At 38.3% G+C, this 23,337-nt stretch overlaps 3 long non-coding RNA genes across 3 annotated transcripts in view; 1 reads left to right on the plus strand and 2 right to left on the minus strand.

Moving 5' to 3' along the window:
- LOC141350960 (uncharacterized) overlaps positions 1-23,337 on the plus strand; it is a 167,620-nt gene that overhangs the window by 45,253 nt on the left and 99,030 nt on the right. The window lies entirely within an intron of this gene.
- The window catches only part of LOC141350961 (uncharacterized), a 55,428-nt gene continuing 46,786 nt past the window's right edge, over positions 14,696-23,337 (minus strand). Inside the window, exon 3 of the long non-coding RNA XR_012359070.1 lies at positions 14,696-15,749. This is a non-coding gene — a long non-coding RNA (uncharacterized lncRNA). The remainder of the gene's footprint in view (positions 15,750-23,337) is intronic.
- Positions 18,012-20,798, minus strand: LOC141350805 (uncharacterized). Its single transcript, XR_012358926.1, has 3 exons — positions 20,486-20,798; positions 19,208-19,333; positions 18,012-18,977 (listed from the first exon to the last, which is right to left on the minus strand). It is a non-coding gene; the product is annotated as an uncharacterized lncRNA (long non-coding RNA).

The following is a 23,337-nucleotide window of genomic DNA, read 5'->3' on the forward strand; positions in this document are numbered from 1 at the left end:
ATAAAACAGGCGTGGGTCAAAAACAGGCAGATTCAAATACAGGATACAGGATTACAGATAACAGATAACAAACACAGGTAACGGGCTGGGCATACGAATGTAATATACAGCAGGGAACAGGTGTACAGGAAGTGACTTATATACAGGAACAAACAGGAAGTGTGAAGCGTGACATGGCATGATGAGTTTCAAAATAAAAGTCCAAACAAAGCAGAGAATCAAAATACAAAAACAAATAACAAAAATACACAAAATACAAGAAAACACAAGACAAAACCTTACAGAATCCCCCCTCTAAAGGGCGACTCCCGGAGCCCAACATTCACAAAACAAAGTCCAAATAGAGGGTGGGTGGGCGGGCCAGGACCTCTTGGCAAGGCAGGGCAGTTCATAAGAGGTCCTGGGTCATGAGGCCAGGATGGTCCAGGGTCGTGGGGCCAGCATGGTCCCGGATCATGAGGCAGATGTGGGCCTGGGTCATGGGGCAGGTGTGGGCCTGGGTCATGGGGCAGGCTAGGACCTGGGTCATGGGGCAGGCTAGGACCTGGGTCATGGGGCAGGCTAGGACCTGGGTCATGGGGCAGGCTGGGACCTGGGTCATGGGGCAGGCTGGGACCTGGGTCATGGGGCAGGCGGGGGCCTGGGTCATGGGGCAGGCTGGGACCTGGGTCATGGGGCAGGCTGGGACCTGGGTCATGTGGCATGCTGGGACCTGGGTCATAGGGCAGGAATAGACCTGGCACACAAGGAGAGGAAGGGTCCGAGCACACTTCGGCCTCCGCCTTGGTGTCCTCTGCCTCCTCCCTGTGTCCGGGTACTACCCCCCCCCAAAAAAACTCCCACTGTCCCAGGTGGCAATGTCTCAGAAGGTGAATCAGGCCGGACAGACAAATCCGATGAGTCAGGCAGATCGGATGAGTTGAGCAGATCAGATAAGTCGAGCAGATCAGATGAGTCGAGCAGATCAGATGAGTCGAGCAGATCAGATGAGTCGGGCAGATCAGATGAATCATAGGAGTCGATAGAATCAGAGTAGTCGGATGAATCAGATGAATCCGATGAATCAGATGAGTCGGATGAATCAGATGAGTCGGATGAATCAGATGAGTCGGATGAATCAGAAGAATCAAAGGAGTCGGGCGGATCAGGTGAATCGGGCGGATCAGGTGAATCAGGCAGATCAGGTGAATCAGGCAGATCAGGTGAATCAGGCAGATCAGGTGAATCAGGCAGATCAGGTGAATCAGGCAGATCAGGTGAATCAGGCAGATCAGGTGAATCAGGCAGATCAGGTGAATCAGGCAGATCAGGTGAATCAGGCAGATCAGGTGAATCAGGCAGGTCAGGTGAATCAGGCCGGTCAGGTGAATCAGGCCGGTCAGGTGAGTCCAGGGGTTCGGGTTCAGGGCCTTGAGAAACACAAGAGACAAACGAGCAGCAGGCAGACCAAACGCACCACAGGGCTATGGCAAACTCAGAAAGTCTATAGTCCAGGAGACATACCTCAGCTGTTGGTTCAGGCATGGCGGCTATCTTCACGACAGGTGCAGGGTGAAAAATTGCTCTCCTAGGTGCAGGTGTGGTGGTGACGATGGCCCTCTGAATAACAGGTGCAGGAATGGTGATAGCTTTCTCACAAACGGGTGCAGGTGCAGACACAGACAGGATGGCGGCCATTTTGGGAACAGTCAGGGTGGCGGCCATTTTGTGAGCAGGCATGGTATTTGCAGACATGGGCAGAACAGGCAGATCATGGCGTGGTGTGTTATGTGCGCTCACCGGAGGTGTATCCCCAACACCCACAGTGAACGGTGAACCACATAACAATAGTGCAAAGTCTATATATTCCTCCAGTGTCCAAGCATCCATATCCCGTGGCATCAATAAACGTAAATGTTCATCCAGGGCATTATAAAACAGACTTTTCAGTGTTGTGTTGTCAAAATGTACCTGATAACTTAAATCCAAAAAATCCTGAACGTAATCCTCAATGGTGCGGTGGTTTTGGCGAAGTGCAAGCAGAGTGTAGATGGGTTTCATGGTGCTGGTGGGAAGTTACTGTCCTTTGCTGGATTCCGGAAGGGCTGTATATTCTGTAACGTATGCTCTAAATGAAGTGAATGAGAAGTGAATCCATGTGCAAAAGGTGTTTATTTGTAAAATCCCAATAAAGGGCCAGCAACCAAATCCAACCAGGGTAAATCCAGTACACGTAATCCAAAAAACAGGCGAGAGGTCAAGGCAGGCAGAGTCACAATCATATATCCAAATAAACAGGCAAAAGATCAAGGCAGGCGGCAAACAGGCAATAAATCCGATAAAACAGGCGTGGGTCAAAAACAGGCAGATTCAGATACAGGATACAGGATTACAGATAACAGATAACAAACACAGGTAACGGGCTGGGCATACGAATGTAATATACAGCAGGGAACAGGTGTACAGGAAGTGACTTATATACAGGAACAAACAGGAAGTGTGAAGCGTGACATGGCATGATGAGTTTCAAAATAAAAGTCCAAACAAAGCAGAGAATCAAAATACAAAAACAAATAACAAAAATACACAAAATACAAGAAAACACAAGACAAAACCTTACAATGACTTATAAATGTGGGAAATTACAAATTATTAATACAGTAAGTAATTCATAACTTCAGACTTACGATTCAAATATTAGGCCTAAGTGATATGGGGTACGCTACATGCAAAACAATCTTATGTTTGAGAGTAATTTAGCGAGAACACACACATTCACTGAATTGGCTCGATCACACTCCTCTCCACATATAGCTGGTGCGTGGTGATCGCACTGGCGTTATACCATGGCTGCTTTCACATGGATTCTGCAAACTGTGGGTCTTCATTCAATCATAGTCATACATCACATATGTTTTGGGAATAATATAGGTAGGCTATTAAAATATATTTAGGCATAGGCTAAGTATTTTTTAACCACGGGGGGTACATATTTTATTATTTCATGATGCATGATGATGGAGATTACTAAACAACAAAACTTGAAATTCAGTTTTCAATTGTGTTTATGCTATTTATTAGTACGATACAATTTATTAAGAATTTTCAATAAAGATTACTTACCTTAAGAAAGAAAAAGAGTACAGGAATTTGTTGGGTCATCAAGCAAAATAAAAATAGGCAAGGCAACTATGGTGAAAACATAGCAAGCAAAACTAGAACTATTTTCTGTAGTTACTGTGTAAATATACCATTGTTTTGTGTTGTTACAGTCTAAGTCAAATTTTTACCCCTTTGTTTCACGTAGTTACAGAGTAAGTATAGAATCTGCGGGCTGTAAGTTAAAGTGGCACTTGTTACCCCCTTGTTTCACGTAGTTACAGAGTAAATACAACATCTGCGGGCTGTAAATTAAAGTGGCACTTGTTACCCCCTTGTTTCACGTAGTTAAGAGTAAATACAACATCTACGGGCTGTAAATTAAAGTGGCACTTGTTAACCCCTTAGTTCCCAAAATATTATAAATTGTTTCCTTAAAACTACACGTATGTACTTTATATGTACACTATAATTACAAAAATGTATGCTGTAAATTCGGTGTACTTACGCAGTACTTTAGTGCATATATTATTTGTATTTTTCCTGGTTGTTACCCCTTTATTCCCCAAATATTATAAATTGTTCCCTTTTAATTACACGTACGTACTTCATAAGTAAACTATAATTACAGAAACATACGCTGTAAATTCACTGTACTTACACAGTACTTTCCGGGCTGTAATCTAAAGCGTTACCAAAAACTCCTCCGTATGATTTCGCAAATCACTCTTGTGGTACTTTGACGTAATCCGGCGGCGCATGAAGTCGAACTATCCTATTGGTTAAGCTGACACGCAGCTCCTTCGTGCTCCAAAACATAACGCGGCGGGCACACACAGGATCGATGAAGAGCGTTTTGCTGGTATGTACGGCTTTTATTGGTATTACATTAAACAAAGTACTGTTTAAACGGGAAGTAAGGAGTTAAATTGGTTCTTTTCAGTGTACTATGGCTTCTTTAGCTGGGATTTTACCCCGAATTTTCAGTTAAGAAGAGAAAATTACGCGTGAAAAACAGTGATTGGCTGAGAGAGCGAGCATACGTGGGTGAAAATCACTAAAGTGAGATCAATTTTAGTAACAAGCAGCATTTTAATGTCAGTAACGATAACGGCATTATAATGGGGGAAACAGTAATTTATTTGATTACACGTTACTGAAAAAAATAACGCAGTTACCAGAAGTGGGACAAAGTCATTGTTATGCAAGTCACAAGTAAGCCTCAAGTCTTTGCTTTCGAGTCCCGAGTCAAAGACGAGGCAAGTCCCAAGTCGAGTCACAAGTCAAAGCCAACAAGTCTCAAGTCGAGTCCAAAGTCCTACCATTTTACTTTCGAGTCATTTCAAGTCCTCTTACCACAGAAATAAAATGAGTGCTGTGGACAGGTGGAGGGAGGCCCCTATACTGCATTGCATTCGCAAAAGATCAAATTGGCCAAAAGTCTGTCAGTCATTCACATGGATTGTTTGTCGCGTGAGCAGCTACACTGCAGGTTTGACTTCATTTGGCGCTAAGCAGACCTCTTGGTGATGTCAAAGTAACGCGAGAGCGATTCAAAGCAGATTTCTCCATGTGATAACTGGAATCACTCTTGCGGTACTTTGCTGTCACTCGCCTGTGGGGCCACATCGGTCTGCTCCCCAGTCACTTTCGCACCGCTATAGTAATTTCATATGCCGATCGGATCGCGCAGTCGGCAGGAAGTCAAACACACCAAATATATAGCCTAATATGTATATGCATTTCAACCCGCTAAAGTAGCAAGTGTAGCATGCTGGTCACTGCTTCACTATGACTAAAAGTTTGAAATGTCACAAAACCATGCTGTTACGCATCCTCGCGCTATTTTTAGTGGGTATACGGAATTCCTTGACAATTCCTAGTGGGTATAAGGCGTGTACCTGCGTATCACGTAGACTACACCACTGCTGAGCTGTACTGCTGGTACGGTCCCAACATCCAAACCAACGTGGGACTACAGTGATTGGCTGTCGTGCAGGCAGCGCGCGTGCTCTGTGCATGCAGGTTGTGCACATTTTTTTTCACAGATGCACATACACTGAGAGCGGCGCGGCCGTGTGAAAAAAAATATCCCCAGGTTTTCGTGTGTAGCAGCAAGTCTTCTCAAGTCATAAGGCGCAAGTCCAAGTGAAGTCACGAGTCATTGATGTTCAAGTCCAAGTCTAGTTGCAAGTCTTTGTACATTTTGTCGAGTCGAGTCTGAAGTCATCAAATTCATGACTCGAGTCTGACTCGAGTCCAAGTCACATGACTCGGGTCCACACCTCTGGCAGTTACTAACGCCAATTACTTATAACGCCGTTATTCCCATCACTGCACGTGAAGTTGATATAATAAATGGTTCTCGACATAATAAATATGCAAACAGACAGACACAGAGGGATTCCTGCCTTTATAACAGAGAAGAATATGTTCAGCCCCCTCCCTCCGAAGCTTTGAATATTTGGTATCGATTACTACCGAAGTTTTGAAGATCAAAAATTGGTATTCGGGCCAGCCCTATTTCTTTCTCTGATATTCTGTACACAAAGTACAGGTTTTTAACTCCAGGTTTTTTCTTTGTAATACATATTTGCTGCAGTTTTTTCTTAGTAGTACACACACTAATTGAAGGTTTCTTTCCATGTAGTAATTACCTAAACTTAGATGGCAAGGGCTTCCAAAATTTCTCCCCCATAAAATGCATGAATTGTGTGCTCTCATCATGACTCACCTGAGATCAGACATGTCGCAAAGAGGTTTAAGACATGTTTGTGTCTGTGTTAGCTGGCTGGTTTTAACATTAAGGTCAGAACGGAATTAGCTTTGGCTGCAGTTTCTGTGGGAAGCAGTGTTGCAGTGAACATACATGGTTTGCAGGGTTGCATTAAAGGGAGATTTGCCTTGAAAGCATGTTGTCATGGTGCTGAATGTACCAGGATGGGGCTGCACTTGAATGTGGCAGTACATATATGATCTAGACGAAATTTTGTTATATTTTTTTGAACAGTTATTTTACCTCTGTTTTTGTGTACATGTAAAGTATGTTTGATTTCCCTGGTGGTACAAAGTATGGTTTGCTGCAGTTCTCCTAAATCATGGAAGTGAACCACTTTTGATGACATATAATGTGTGCACTTGGCCCTGCTGTAAAAGTTTTATTGTGTGTAATGAAATATAAAGAAGGTCTTAAAGGAGCATTTCACCTGTGGAAACATTAATCTTTATTAAAAGTGGATCATATTTGTAGCTGTCTCACATGAAATTAATTTGAGATGCATGCAGGTTGAAAAAGAAATGCAGCTCTGAACTGACCACTGAACGTATCCCCCAAATCTCATTCTCCCAAATGACATTAGTGGCATGGATGTTTACTGAGTCAATGATTTGTTTTTATTCTCTTTTTTAGTTTTCATTGCTGTTGGTTGATTGATTGTCTGTTAAACAACGTGTTCAACATTTTTACACGGCAATGCTTTTTGCTGTACTGGAAACAACCTCACTACATAAAAATGACCCCAATATGCAGGCAAAACAGATAGGCCAAGTGCGTTGTGAAAAAAAAAAAACACTTTTGGTGTGAACACTGGATTATGACTTAAATCTACAGGACAGAATGATTTGTTGAGCAAGTACTTGGCCACAAAGGACGTTTGTATAACCGAGTCAGTAGCTACGTTTGGGCACCTTTTGCCTCAGTATGCACAGTGAGTAGGCTATAGTATGTTCTGTATATCAATCTCTCAGTTGAGAAATTTAGGTATCTCAAACATTTAAAGCCTTTTCTTCTTCTTGCAGTCTTGTGTTCAGATTCATCGTAAAACAGGACGTCTTGATTGATGTGCGGTAATGTTGGGTGTAGTCAAAAGACAGACTAACAATAGGCATATTTTCTTAAAGATGAAAGCTGTAAATATGTCAACTGCAGTGAATAATACAGGAAGATTCAGATTGCACTCTGAGGTCTTTAGGCGTTAAATGTTTACACAAGCTAGTGTCAATACTTGCTCACTCTATATTTGCTGTTACTTCTCTCTCTCTCTCTCCCCCCTTCTTACTTTCTCTCTCTTGCTTACTCCTGGCCCACAGGAACAGCACCTGTGGTAGTTGGCACCAGGAACTCTCGTACCATGGCACTGCACAGACACGAAGAACAATAACAATGAAAAGAAATTAAAAAGCAGAAAAAAACTTTTTGTGGTTTGCCAGAAGAGAGGGATTGAATAACAGCTTGTCAATGGGGCTGCCATGTTTGTGTGCGGCCAGGCTGGGAACAGGATGTTTGGTCCTCCAGGTGTATGTGGGTCTCTGTCAGGACTTGTGGGATTAATGCGGAGGTGGCAGAATGACAACTGTAATAATAGGCTTCTGCGGGTACGAACATGACAGTGCAGCAGTCCGGAGCCATGTGTTGACTCCGCCCCTTCTGCGCACGCACACACACACACACACACACACACACACACACACACACACACACACACACACACACACACACACACCTACACACACAAGCAATACAAACACATTACCTAATATTCCCTTTGAGTATTATTGATCTCCAGTTTTCAATGCTTTTAATAGAAACATAGTAAATTATTTGAAAGCTTAAAAGCTAAGACTATAGCTACTTTATGATATGAAATGATATGAAATGAATACACACAGTACCCTGTATACAGTTGTGATGCCCATAGGGTGTTAAGAATTAGCACAAAGAATGTGATTGTCTGGACTGCCAGTTTCAGGGAAGGAAAACTAAGCTTGTGGTGAACCGAGGCACACAATAAAGGTGGAAGACAGGGTTCTGGATCCCATTGTGGGTGCACCACACTGTCCGCAAACACACTCGTTTCCCTGTTCTATCAGAGTGTCTCCTCCGCATGTGGTATTCTCTCACAGGATTCACACATAAGCCATTGTCTTTCCTGACTCCTCAGTACATGCATACAGCCAGACACACACACACACACACACACACACACACACACACACACACACACACACACACACACACACAAAAGAAGCAACACAAAGTTATATAAAAGTGGAGTGGGTAAGAATATGAAGAACTATAAATTATTTATTCTCTAAGCATTTCACAACCACAGGGCACCCATTGCAATACCACGTGGAATGCACGACTAAGTCAAGTCTATGGGGAACTTATGTTTTATTTTTTATGATTTTATTGTGAATTTTTCATATTGACTATTGAATGTTGTATACAGTCGATGTCTACGAGCCACATCGGCAAATAAATATAACAGCACATCACTTTTATTTTAGTAGCCTATACTTGCTTTTAATAACAAAAGTCCATCTGATTTAATGTGGTTATCTTTTTGTAAGGTAAGTACAATAAAAATAGCAACTTATTCCCTATTACCAGGAAACTCTTACATTTGCGGACATATTTGAAGTGGTGCTTTGCAATTTTGACTGAAACTCTTTTATTTCAAATAACACAATAATGACCACAAAGCAGCATGTTATTTGATTATTTTAATAGGTGTTATCATTGGTAGAATAAAACTTTGCAACATGTGTAAACACAAGTATTTTAGCCAAATATAATTTATGCAATGGCAAACCAGAATGAAACAACAGCAGGGTGCGTTAATTTTAACACATTGCTTTGTGTTAAACTATTTAACACATTATGTGTTAATTTGAACACATTATGTGTCATTTCGTGCTGATTTAGAGTTCATATAAATAAAAGGGACAACACAAGATGTGTTAAAACAACACAAAGTGTGTTGTTCTAAAAACAACACAGAGATGCGTTAAATTAAGGACAACACACTAGGTGTGCTGTCCCTAACTAGACACAAGATGTGCCAATCCAACACATTCGTTTTAAGAGTGTATGATTGCATTCCAAAACATTGTGCTGTTATACTGGTAGGGAAGTGTTCAGTGCAACATATGCAGTATGCAAAATAGCGCTATATAAATAAAATGAACTTGAAACTTGTAAGGTGATATATCTGATATAAGGGGAGAAATGCATAGCGTTTGGTTTCATTCATTACAGCACTTTGATAATATCAGCAAACAGAGACACACCTGGTTATAATATGTGATGTTTCCTGGGCTCATGTGTCAAAATCAACTGAATAACTGCTTTTCAGTTAATACTGCTGGGGTTCTGTCAAATATCTAATATTATGCTTTTTGAACTCTCACATAACCAGACAACACAGCTAACAGCATATTCTGCCAAAAACCACCCACATAGACTGTAAGTTTTCGACTGTAAAGCAACCAACCACAGATAATTTTGTTGTTACATGCTGTTTTATCTAACATATAATCATTTGATTAAAATTATGTTGGAAAAACAGCTATTTTTCAGTTCAGTTTATATAATGGTTTTGACAATGTGCGTTATTGCAAATCATAGATTCTCACATGGATGTTCATGTTTAGTAGAATAGACGGTTTCAGCAGTAACATAAACAAGTGGCTGTCGCGGTCCGCATGAACTTCCGGTAAACTCCGCTAAGAATAAATAACAACAAAGTTCTTTAAACGTAGTTTATTTATATAACAAGCAAAAAACAACACATAGATTACCTAGAAAACCAAAACATTTGTTATTTTCGACGAGGCATTTGTTAGAGAGATCAGTTTAGCAACCAGTCAAATCTTTAAAAAAACGAAACCGGAAGTAAGGTTCGGATCCAGACGTGTATCACGTGCGTCCGATGAAACCGTCTATACAGTAAAATTATATTTATTTACAGTTTTTTTCAATCGCTAACAAGCGCTTACCCATACTTCAGATACTTTTTCTAAACACTTAACACAGACTCACACCTACAAAACACAATTGGCCAAATGGATAATTTTCTTCTCAAAAACACATTTTGTTAAATATATACTAACTCTTCATTTCAAAATGCACATAATAACTTTAACAAAACACTGGAAATCTGACCCAAAATGAAATTATTCTTTCAAAGAATAAAACTTCAATTTCACTTCACAAGGTACAGGCAATCAATTAAAGTACACCAGGTTTCAAAATACTGGCTATTGTTGACATTACAAAACCTGCATAGACTTTTATGTTTCAGTTTTACAGGTATTTGCATGCAAAACATGCAATCAACCTTTTTTTACACTACATTTCTTGGTTGGGAACTACCCAGCTAGAAATAAAAAGTTCTAAGAACGTTCCCTGAAAGTTCCCGAATGTTCCCAAAAACATTCTGCCAACGTTAAAAGCGGCTAGTTTTTTTAAGTTCTAGGAACGTTTCTGTTGTCTGAACGTTAGAGTAATGTTTTACCATTTTAAACGTTATGACAATGTCATGTTTTAATGTTCAAACAATGTTTAAAACAACAGCTGTTTATTATATTGACTTGTTTAATTGTTATGTAAATGATAGAGAAACATTGCATTTTATTATTTTATAAAACATTATTTCTGAATGTTCAGTAAATATATTGCTGTAGAAAACAAAATTCACTTATTAGGTTTAGATGTTGATGTTTTGTTTCATTTTAAGTCAACCTTATTGTGATTAGTGTTTGTTTTAGTTGGTCTCTTGACACTTGACTTTTTGCTTGCTATTTTTTCCTGGTTGTGTTAACTTTGTGTTAATGCACCACATTTGTTATGAACATGCCAAGTTAATAGTGTTATTATGTGGTTTTTGGTACATAATGGTAAAGATCATCACCTAATTCATTTACTAATCAAAACTTTATTTTCTGTCATAAATGTAAATGAGATCCAGCACTTTCACAGCAGTTTGTCATTAAGGAGTTTTAGAAACTTTGGACAAAAAATATCTGCTGTATAACTGGGATGCACAAACATCAAGAATCAGACTATGAATCTCAATCATGGTGACAATTAAATGAAAAACTTCATGCTGCAATGCATGCTGGGTATTAACAAATTACAAACCTCATTCAGGACTCCCAGCATGCACTGCAGCATGGATAATAAGGATTTTTTTAACAATTTTAATTGTCACCATGGTTGAGATTCATAGTCTGATTCTTGATGTTTGGGCATCCCAACTATACAGCGGATATTTTTTGTCCAAAGTTTCTGAAACTCCTTAATGACAAACTGCTGTGAAAGAGTTGGATCTAATATACAATATTGGCAGAAAATAAACTTTTGATTAGTAAATGAACTAGGTGATGATCTTTACCATTATGTACCAACAACCACAGAAATACACTAATAACTTTTCATAACAAATGTGGTGCATTACCACAAAGTTAACACAACCGGGAAAAAAATAGTAGGCAAAAAGTCAAGTGTCAAGAGACCAACTAAAACAAACACGAATCACAATAAGGGTGACTTAAAATGAAACATCAACATCTAAACCTAGTAAGTGAATTGAGTTTTCTACAGCAATATATTTACTGAACATTCAGAAATAATGTTTTATAAAATAATAAAATGCAATGTTTCTCTATCATTTACATTACAATCAAACAAGTCAATATAATAAACAGCTGTTGTTTTAAACATTGTGTGAACATTAAAACATGACATTGTCATAACGTTTAAAAATGGTAAAATGTAACATTACTCTAACGTTCAGACAACAGAAACGTTCCTAGAACTTAAAAAAACTAGCCGCTTTTAACGTTGGCAGAATGTTTTTGGGAACATTCCGGAACTTTCAGGGAACGTTCTTAGAACTTTTTATTTCTAGCTGGGTATATGTCCACATGTACAGTAATGTTCACATTCAAAAGCATTCCAGTAAAAAGCAAATCATTTTTTTACGTTTACTGTTGACTACAGGAGGTACGGTATGATAGAACAGAAAAAGTTTTACAGTATTGATCATGATCATTATTGAGGAGCTTTCCTCTTCCCCCAGAGGGTCCCTTTACAGGGACAAGAAATTCTACATGCATTACTGTATGACCTTATTGACATGTCAAGTGAGAATAGAAACAATCCTTATAAAATGCAATACTTACCTGTTGGTTGGTTGAAAGATGCGTATAATGGAGGCAACCGTTGACTGCCTCAAATTGGGCTGCACTCTTTCACCAGCCTCTCTTAGTGAAATTCATCACTGACTACTGTTCTTGCAGCCCTTGAATTGGCACCACACACATTCTTACACTTCTACATTGCCCTCTCCTTGGCCCTGCTTTTCTCCCTGGCCCTGCACCTCTCACTGCACCTCTCACTGTCCTGCACCTCTCACTGCATCTTTTACTGCATCTCTCAATGCACCTGCACTTCTCACTGCATCTCTCACTGTCCTGCACCTCTTACTGGGCCTGCTCTTCTCCCTGTGCCAGTGCTCTTACTCTTCCTCGTCCAGACATTACAGTGTTTTTCTGTTTCCAAAAATATAATTCCTCAAAGTCCTCCTTTTACTGTATAAGGGGGCTTTCACACCTGCCTTGTTTAGTTCGATTGAATCGTACCAGAGTTCAATTGCTCAGTTGGTGCAGTTTGTTTGGGCAGGTGAGAATGCAGCAATCGAACTCTGGTGCGCACCAAAAGCGGACCAAACAAGCAGACCGAGAGCAGCTTGCAGAAGTGGTCTCGGTAGGCTTTCAAACGAACTCTAGAGCGGTTCGTTTGTGGTGAGAACACGATCCGAGATCGAACCGACCTAACTGCAAAAGTACTACGCATTTTGGACTAAACCAGCTGCCGTAGTCAACTGCGCAGTGCATTATCGGATGAGGAAATGTTTGTTGACCGTTTCTATTAGCAATATTAGCATAATGACAAATCGCGGACATACCTGGAGTTGCGAGGAGGTGCGGGCGGAGCCTCGGAAATTTTTTGTGCATTAAACCGTTGTTTTCAAGCCGCATCCGCGATTCATTCTGAAAATTTCTGATTCATCGTTTCAATTGGTGCGGATCAGAGCAATCAGTGTGGTGTGAAATGGAACCAAATCTGCTAAAAAAGTTACAATGTATCATTTTTTGCTTTTGGTCCAGATCAAATGAACCGAATTACAGATGTGAAAACGCCCTAAGTGTCAATGTAAGAGTCTAAGCAAGACTGGAATAAGCTGTGGTTGGACCAATTTACCCAACATAAAGGTTTTTATACTGTATCTAAGGTTTGGAATATTGTTTTTGCTATTGTGGGATGTTGTGTGTTAACATTCGTAAATACTGCAAAAACAATCCATAATTTTGTTGGGAAAATTTAAGAAAATTGTTTCTGTTTCTGTTAAGAAAATTTAAGCATTGTGGAAATGTGTTCACGGACTGCATATTGTGTGATAACGACATGAAATGTGTGAATGGTATGGCCGCAAAAGATCGATGCTGTGCTAATTGTGTTTAGAGTTTTGAAAATATCACAACTGGTTGGACAAACGCTTGTTAGCGACTGAAAAAAACTGTAAATGAAAACAAATACATGAAAGGGGATTGAAACACTTTGGCAAACTAGCTAAACATGTTATTCAGATTGTAAAGAAGACGAAGATAAATAAGTCCATCTAAATGTTATTAGTGTGCATTATTTCACAGAAACAACTTGTTTTATATTTAGTTCCTCACAAAACTTGATTCTACTAGAACTCTCTTTGCTTTATTTAGCAAAGCATTTTGATCATGTATTACCCTTGATTCTTCTAAATTATTTAAATATAAGCATGTGCCATGTGCTTTTCTGCACAATGTGCCGTGAGTGTATCTTGCTGCAATGGTCCAGTCCTGAAAGTGCGAGTGCCAGCAGCACCTGGGAACGGGAAGGTGCGGTTGAATGTGTCTGTTCCAGGCACAGCCCTTGGCTCCTCCTTGCCAACAATGGGTCGTGATCGTGGTGCACTGGGGCCTCCTGTCTCAACCACCTTCCACATCTGTCTCCACGACCCCCACTGACAGTTCAGCACATTAGGCAGTTTGCAGCTATGTATATGTGGTTCAGACAACATATACCTACTCTATCTTCAATGTATTTATGTTTGTGATAAAATAAAATAAAATAGGACATAAAACTAAATCATTTAATATAAAAGTACAAGATATGTTTACAACAGGAAATGAAGCCAAGTTAACAGTCTGGTCGACAGAACAGTGCCTGGTATGGAATTAAAATGAAAGAAAAAGTATATTTTATATGAAACTTAACTTTTCTCTTCATCCCAAAACCAAAATAACAAATATTACATACACTCTCAGAAAAAAAGGTACAAAAGTTATTTACCTTTGATATGTACCAAAGGTTACAATATGCACCCCAGTGACAACTTTTGTACCTTCTTGTACCTTTTTTCTACACTGAAAAAAATGATTCATTCAATTTAATCAATTTTTTTAAGGTAAGCGGTTGCAATCAATTTATTTAAGCTACATTTAAACAAAAAAAATTGTTGAACTTAATCAATTTTATTTAGTTAACCCAGTATAAAAAAGCTTAGTAATTTCAGCCCTATTTAATAATGCTACTTTCTCGTATATTATTTATTTATGACTGATGAAAAATTATTAATTGAATTTACTAATTTTTTAAGGTAAGTGGTTGCAATCAATTTATTTTAGCTACATTTAAATAAACACATTTCATTGACTAACTTTCAACATTTTTAAGGAAATTGTTGCAATCAGTAACCTTAAAAACAATATATAAAAATGACCCTTAAATGGCTTTGCAAATACACCAAGTGGTAAGTTTAATGTTATTCAGCAAATGTAGTGCATGTTCAATAACAATTTCTTTGTGTGTACAAGTGTTTAAAATAAGTGCTCACTGCACATTAACAAAATATAAAATAAAAAAACACAGATGGAAAGAGGCCACAATGTTTGTGAATCAATAAAACAGCACAAAAGTCAAAAACAGTAGTGCTGACTTCACACATTGCACAATAATTATTAAAAAAAAGTGTTACATTTTTACAGACAACAGTTATGAATCATTAAAAGCATTATTAAAATGTTTAAAACTACTGATTCCCAGGTCTTAAATGAAAAACAGAGTAGACTGTGACATCTGGACTAACATTTCATGCTGAGCATGCACATACATGTCTGTTACAAAATTTCAGTGCAGTGTGTAATTTTTAGAAGGATCTTTTGACAGAAATGCAAAATAATATACAAAACTATATTATCAGGGGTGTATAAAGACCTTTCAAAATGAACTGTTATGTGTTTATTGCCTTAGAACAAGACCTTTTTATCTACATACACCGAGGGTCCCCTTACATGGAAGTCACCCTTTTGTGCTGCCATTTTTTTACAGAAGCCCTTAAAGGACAATTTTTTGCTAAGTTGTCTCCAACGATGACATGTTTGTCCTTCTCTACGCGTTTCCAAAGGCGAGGGGTGAGCCGTGGCCGTTAGTTGAAACTCGCAACCTCACCAGTAGATGCCGCTAAAATTTACACATTGCACCTTTAAAACGTTTTTCAGTCCTTGAATTTTTGGGGAGAGCTTTAGAATCCATCTGCATAATGAATTTCTAAAAAATTTCAAAAAAGTAGTATTTTAGTTCTTTGGGGTATGCCAAATTAAGCACATAGATTGTACCCAGCATCAATGCAGGCTTGTGCCACAGATTTGAGCTGCTCAAGAATCATCACTCCAACAACGATTCCAATATCGTCATAGTCGCCAAGAACACCTTCTTTCTTTTTGATTACACATATGCCCATGGTGATGTTTTCCGGGTCTTTCAATAAGTCATCTTGTTGACTGTCCTACATTTAAATAAAAATAAGCTGTTATTAGAGATTGTTCTGATTCATAACACTTTGACAAGTCTACAGGCAAGGGTAATTACAAAAACTATGACACCCCTGTTGCCCATATATTATACAGTGCCCTCCATTAATATTGGGACAGAGTGCACACTCTGAGCTGTATTTAGAGGGTATTCACAAATTCCAATTTGTCTTTAGGATTTAGGAATTTCAGTCGTTTAAATGGGCCAAACGTAATGGGACAGTTGATTTAAAAGCTGTAATGGACATGAATTTTGTATTTGTTAAATCATTTCCTCATATATGAAGCATGTTGTGGTCTGAAGTTGAAGTTTGGCAATTGGCATTTGGACGCTGTGGCTGTGAACACAAATCATGTACACAATTCATGTCCATAAAACAGCTTTTAAGCGAACTGTCCCATTATATTTGGACCTGAAATACACTGAAATACATTTTTACATATATAATAACATATCCCAATATTTATGAAGGGCACTGTGTGTGTGTGTGTGTGTGTATATATATATATGTGTGTGTGTACATTATACAAGTATAGTTTTATTAACTTTTACCGCGCGCCAAAACAATAACAACACAAAAGACACTAAATATGAATAAGAAAACAAGTAAGAGTTTCATGACAGCAAATACTGCTGATTTGATCTAATTTTAGACCATCAAAAAAAATAACAGACAAGGCCAACATCAGAGCCAGGCAATCCCTGTCAGAGATGTAGCCCAGAGAGGGCGGTGGTCAGCGGGGCGAGTGAACACTGACGTCCGCTCTCTGGTTCTCACGTACCGAAGCTTCCTTAAGCAAACGTTCAAACAGGCGCTATCTTAACTAATCGACTGCCTATTTGAAAATTATACATATATATTATCGACTGAACTAATCTTAAAACTACATCTTGTGACAAAGAAACGGTAATATTAAGAAACGGTTTGTTATGAGATTCGAAACAGCCGAGTGAAATCCCTGGCGGAAGAAAGTAGTTCCCAAACAAAAAGGCTTTTAAAATAACGTGTGCCGTCGAACTGTTGTATAAAAGCAATTTCGCTCTCGGAGTCGTGTGGTATTTGGTTAACTTATATCGTCACGGCTGGGATTGCCTCCGGCACTCAGCCTGGAGGAGCTATCTTATAAACGGCGTATTTTAAGTACACTGTAAAAAACTATTTGTTGAGTTAACTTAAAAAACTTTGTTACCCCGCTGCCTTAAAATTTTTTGTTAAGTTAACAATATTTTTTTTGTTGAAATAGCTTGCCCTCATAGTGGAGTCAACCTTTAAAAATAAGTCAATTTGATGGACTTTCCCAAGTTGGCTTAAGTATTATTTTCTAGTCCAGTCAACAAATGTTTTGTTGTTGTAACAAATGAAAATGTGTGTTATTTTAACTAAACAATTTGTGTTGATTAAACTAAAAAAACATTTGTAACCCCACTGCCTTACAATTTCTAGTTAAGATAAACGTTTTTGTGTTAACTTGATTAAGATGTTTTCTGCAAATTAGCTTTTAGAAATAACAGTTTACAGCACATACCAAAACTAGTTTATTGTACCATTTAATATGAATTAAACAAAGTGTTTCAATATCATGAAGTGCATAAATTCATTTTTTAAAGGTGCAGTGTGTAATTTTTAGAAGGATGTCTTGACAGAACTGCAATATAATATACAAAACTACATTAGTATGGGGGTATAAAGACCTTTTTATAATGAATCGTTATTTTTTATTACCTTAGAATGAGATGTTTTATCTACATGCACGAGGGTCCCCTTACATGGAAGTTGCCATTTTGTGCCACCACGTTTTTACAGAAGCCCTTAACGGAAAAACATTTTTGTCTCCGATGATGACGTGTTTTTCCGGTGGCGGCTACTGTAGCTTCTCTATGCGTTTCGAAAGCAAGGGGGGGGAGTGGGCTGAGCCGTTGGTTGCAATTCGTAACCTCACCACTAGATGCTCAAAAATTACACATTGCACCTTTAAATATCACAACTTGACACAGAGAATTTGCACAAAAAGCAATTGTTGCAAAGACTATAAATACTGAAAAGCTGCTTCCACCAATTTCATTAGAAGTTTTTGTAAATCCTTAAAGGTTTACTACTATTTAAAATAAACAGATTAAACTACATCCATTAGGAGTCCGAATTCCTTGGGTACATTTAACATTGTTCATATTCATGTCTGGTATTTACTGACAGTGTATGAAGTGCGTAAAGACTATTTTAAAGTCACAACTTGACACAAACATTACAAAATTAGCAAAAAGGCACACAACAGCCTAGAGGTACTCCAAAAAAGCTACTTTTTACATAGCAAATTGTTGCGAAAACAATAAACACAAGAAGAACAGCTGCTTCCATAAGGGGCAGTCAATGTTAACAGTGTAAAGAAGACCCGTTAGCAGTCCATATACCTTGGGGACATCTGAGATATCAGAAAATACAAGATGTAAAGATGAACATAAAAGGACAAGTTCGGTATTTGACACTTAAAGCCCTGTTTTCAGATTGTTTATGATGAAATAGAACGGTTTTGACTGAAATTTGGACATATGCGGCTGCCCCGAGAATTTTCGGGTGTTTGTTGTTTCACCTCACACCTCTACAATGGGTGTATAGGTGCACAGGAACAGTCCTTTCTAAAATGCATTAAACTTTCGTTTACAAAGACGTGAAACTCACCAAGTGGTCAGGGGTGTTCACTGATATGCTCACACACAAATTGCTTCAAAAGATGCTTTAGTGCTTTAAGTGTAAAATACCCAACTTGTCCTTTAAGTGCATAAAGAGAATAAAAGGTTTCAAAACGCCAGAACTTGACACAAACATTACAAAATTAGCTAAAGGCACATAAGAGCTCAGAGGTGCTTCAAAAAAGCTACTTTTTGCATAGCAACTTGTTGTGAAGACCATGAACACGTGAAGAACAGCGGCTTCCACCAATGTTCATTAGAAGTTTTTGTAGGGCCTCTACCCCAAACACTACTTCATGTGTTTGGGGTAGTCAATGTTAACGGCGTAAAGCAAAACCATTAGCAGTCCATACGTCTTGGGGACATCCGAGATTTCAGTAACCACCAGACGTTCTTCTAAAATGAGCGATGTGTCAATTATTTCCTTTGGAAGCACGTCTCCACATGGCTCCTCACTTACGATTAAAATGCCCGTATGAGTGCCTTTTAGGATGTCTTCAATTTCATCTGATGGCTGAAATTACAAAGATAAAAATAACAAATTAGTAAATTCAGTAAGGTTCCAGTATGTATTCAGAAAAAACATTAAAGAATTCTATCACTGACTGCAATTCAGTTTGTAATTATTAAATACTGGTTACATTTCTCATATCGCTACAAGATGGAGTAAATACAATTTTTGAAAACAGTTTCTATCCATTTGTAGTGAATTGTAAGGGCATTTGGATAATGTTGGAGTATTACCTTATAGAAAGTTTATATGTCGTTTTATTATTAATATAATGTCTAACATGATTGATGAACTATATGAGCAGAGCCTGCATGTCCACTTCATTAAACTGTCAGAATCCTGGGAAATTAGTCCTTTTTCTGTAACAAAAAACAACAACAATAAGATTATTTAAATGGTTATTTTATGCAAGTCTAAAATCTGATGCATTTGATCAGGGCCATATACTATGGAGCGTTTCAGAATTACAGAGGTCCCACAACAAATCTGCTTAAGGATTAATACATGGCTAATAGTTAATTCATAGTTATATGAAAATAAATGAACTACTCTTCATAATAAATAGAATTGGTTTGAATGACACAAGCAGAATTGTCATTCTAACTGTACTCTCTTGACACTTTATAAAAAAGTTGAGGTAAAAGTTTGCAAACAAACACTGTGCGTTTGTGTGTGTGTGTGTATGAGAGAGAGAGAGAGAACACGCGCGTGCATGACAGAAATATCTACACGACGGCGTTGCAAACATGACTGCGGAGTGCCACAACTTCCATTGGTTCGTCAACACCATTACAAACGTTTTAAATGTTGCACGTCGCCTCGTTTCTGATGTGGACATTGTGTAATGGCATGGCTCTGTTATTGTTTTATGTCTCGTCACACTGATACCTCCATACGCGACGCGCAACATTCAAAACGTAGCATCAATTGTAACGTATTGTCGTTGAGGACAAAAACTCTAAATAACACGTAAAATATACATTTTCTTTTATCTTGCGACGTCACATCGAATCTGGTCTGGACAATTAACTTACAAAGCACATTACATTAACCGCGTCAATAAACTCTAAATTCAAAACAGCGTTTTGTAGTTTCCATCGCGAGATAACACTGTATGTTATTTAAGATTTCTGACAAAAAAAGAGTCTATTATTAAAATGTTTAACGTTAGCTACTTACATTGTGTGTTGGACTCTTTAACAAGGGAATTTACCTCAGCTTCTGTAAACCGTAACTCCCGCCTTCTTTGATATGATTGGCCAGTAACACCCGCGTTCTTTGATTCGATTGGCCACCAACACTGGCTGACCGCAACAATAAACAGGTTTTCCTTAATAAATCCTTAAGTTAATTTCCTTAATATTCGGTGGTCGGCGCAATTTTACTCGTATATAGATTCGGTTTGCGTACAAAAGCTGCAAACTCTTCATTAATTTGGATATTTATTCAGCCAGATCAGTATACAGTTATAGTTTAAACCAATATGAAACAATATAACTTAAAAAACGTACCTTACATGTCGCCTGACGCCTGCAGAACGTCCGTCAGTCACCAAGGCGGGAAGAGATGTGGAGGAAGTCCGTGGCCGGCTTCAGTCTCGTGATTTTTTAAGTAAAGCCCGCGAAAATGTGAATCAGTTCTTTCAACAAACATTTTTTAGTTTAAATAACAATTATCCTAGTTTATTCAACTTTTACCCTAGTTTAGGACAAAAAACTAAAATTTTCTTGTTGTTTCAACAATTTATAAAAGTGTAGTTATGTCTACAAAAAAAAGTAAGTTGAAATAACTAATTCACACAATTATTTTTTACAGTGATAAAAATATTCACGGTAAAAAAGGTGCTGTATTACATGAAATATTACTTACTGTGCAAATAGACCGACTGAGCAAAACTCCGGGGCTGAAATATCCCGTCTTCCATTCCCACCGTCACCGTGAACCTGACTGGAAAGTTGGAAACTCCTTTTAGCGCCAGGGAAAATGTGCATTTGTGCGCATTCGCAAAGAACCAAACTATTTTTTTAAACTGAATTTAATTAATTAAAATGACTTGGATTTAAAGCACATGTAATTAGCTTAAAACCTATTAATATATACTAATTAAAATCAAAAACTTAAATAAAATAATTAAAACTAGCTAAATTGAATTATGCTTCATTTAATTGGGGCCATAATCATTTTTTTCAGTGTACAAGTGTAGGAACAAATAATAGATTCAGGAGATCAAAGATTGCCCAATAGATTAACACAAAATAAATTATATCTCAAGGTTCACAACTACAGATACAGTCTTGTTCAAAATAATAGCAGTACAACGTGACCAACCAGAACAATCAAGGTTTTTAGTATATTTTTTATTGCTACGTGGCAAACAAGTTACCAGTAGGTTCAGTAGATTCTCAGAAAACAAACAAGACCCAGCATTCATGATATGCACGCTCTTAAGGCTGTGCAATTGGGCAATTAGTTAAAAGGGGTGTGTTCAAAAAAATAGCAGTGTCTACCTTTGACTGTACAAACTCAAAACTATTTTGTCAAACATCTTTTTTTCTGGGATTTAGCAATCCTGTGAATCACTAAACTAATATTTAGTTGTATGACCACAGTTTTTTAAAACTGCTTGACATCTGTGTGGCATGGAGTCAACCAACTTGTGGCACCTCTCAGCTGTTATTCCACTCCATGATTCTTTAACAACATTCCACAATTCATTCACATTTCTTGGTTTTGCTTCAGAAACAGCATTTTTGATATCACCCCACAAGTTCTCAATTGGATTAAGGTCTGGAGATTGGGCTGGCCACTCCATAACATTAATTTTGTTGGTTTGGAACCAAGACTTTGCCTGTTTACTAGTGTGTTTTGGGTCATTGTCTTGTTGAAACAACCATTTCAATGGCATGTCCTCTTCAGCATAGGGCAACATGACCTCTTCAAGTATTTTAACATATGCAAACTGATCCATGATCCCTGGTATGCGATAAATAGGCCCAACACCATAGTAGGAGTAACATGCCCATATAATGATGCTTGCACCTTCATGCTTCACTGTCTTCACTGTGTACTGTGGCTTGAATTCAGAGTTTGGGGGGTCGTCTCACAAACTGCCTGTGGCCCTTGGACCCAAAAAGAACAATTTTACTCTCATCAGTCCACAAAATGTTCCTCCATTTCTCTTTAGGCCAGTTGATGTGTTCTTTGGCAAATTGTAACCTCTTCTGCACATGCCTTTTTTTTAACAGAGGGACTTTGCGGGGGATTCTTGAAAATAGATTAGCTTTACACAGACGTCTTCTAACTGTCACAGTACTTACAGGTAACTCCAGACTGTCTTTGATCATCCTGGAGGTGATCATTGGCTGAGCCTTTGCCATTCTGGTTATTCTTCTATCCATTTTGATGGTTTTCTTCCGTTTTCTTCCACGTCTTTCTGGGTTTGCTCTCCATTTTAAGGCATTGGAGATCATTTTAGCTGAACAGCCTATCATTTTTTGCACCTCTTTATAGGTTTTCCCCTCTCCAATCAACTTTTTAATCAAAATACGCTGTTCTTCTGAACAATGTCTTGAACGACCTATTTTCAGCTTTCAAATGCATGTTCAACAAGTGTTGGCTTCATCCTTAAATAGGGGCCACCTGATTCACACCTGTTTCTTCACAAAATTGATGACCTCAGTGATTGAATGCCACACTGCTATTTTTTTGAACACACCCCTTTCAACTAATTCAACTAATTGCCCAATTACACAGCCTTAAGAGCGTGCATATCATGAATACTGGGTCTCATTTGTTATCTGAGAATCTACTGAACCTACTGGTAACTTGTTTGCCACGTAGCATTAAAAAAATATACTAAAAACCTTGATTATTCTGGTTAGTCACATTCTACTGCTATTATTTTGAACAATACTGTACATCAGAGCCAGTTGCAAATGACTGTAGTATTTCCTGACACTAATGGCTTTTCTGGTCCATGGCTGTGATGCAAAATGTATTTTTGGAAACCACTTGGCTGTCCATACTCACTTCTCAACAAATGGAACAAAGCACATTTACTCACTTGCTTCACATTTCGCATCTAAAACCACGCAGAAAACCAAACTTTCCTCCTTTTCAAAATGCTTGGGCACTCCAATAAGTCTGCCGTTGCTAAGTAACCCAAGCATTGCTTGACATTGTGATGAGCACCCACCTGCGTAAAAAGAAATCTGTGCCTATGAACATGCACGTTTGTGAAGAAACGTATATCTGATATAATTTCAAAATATATGTATGCATTATATATATAAGCCTATATGCATAAATGTGCGCATACACACACACATTCTATAACCACCGCACCATCGTGGGGGTGGTTCAA

Source organism: Misgurnus anguillicaudatus, chromosome 19, assembly GCF_027580225.2.
Source record: "Misgurnus anguillicaudatus chromosome 19, ASM2758022v2, whole genome shotgun sequence".
In the NCBI taxonomy this organism is placed as follows: Eukaryota; Metazoa; Chordata; class Actinopteri; order Cypriniformes; family Cobitidae; genus Misgurnus; species Misgurnus anguillicaudatus.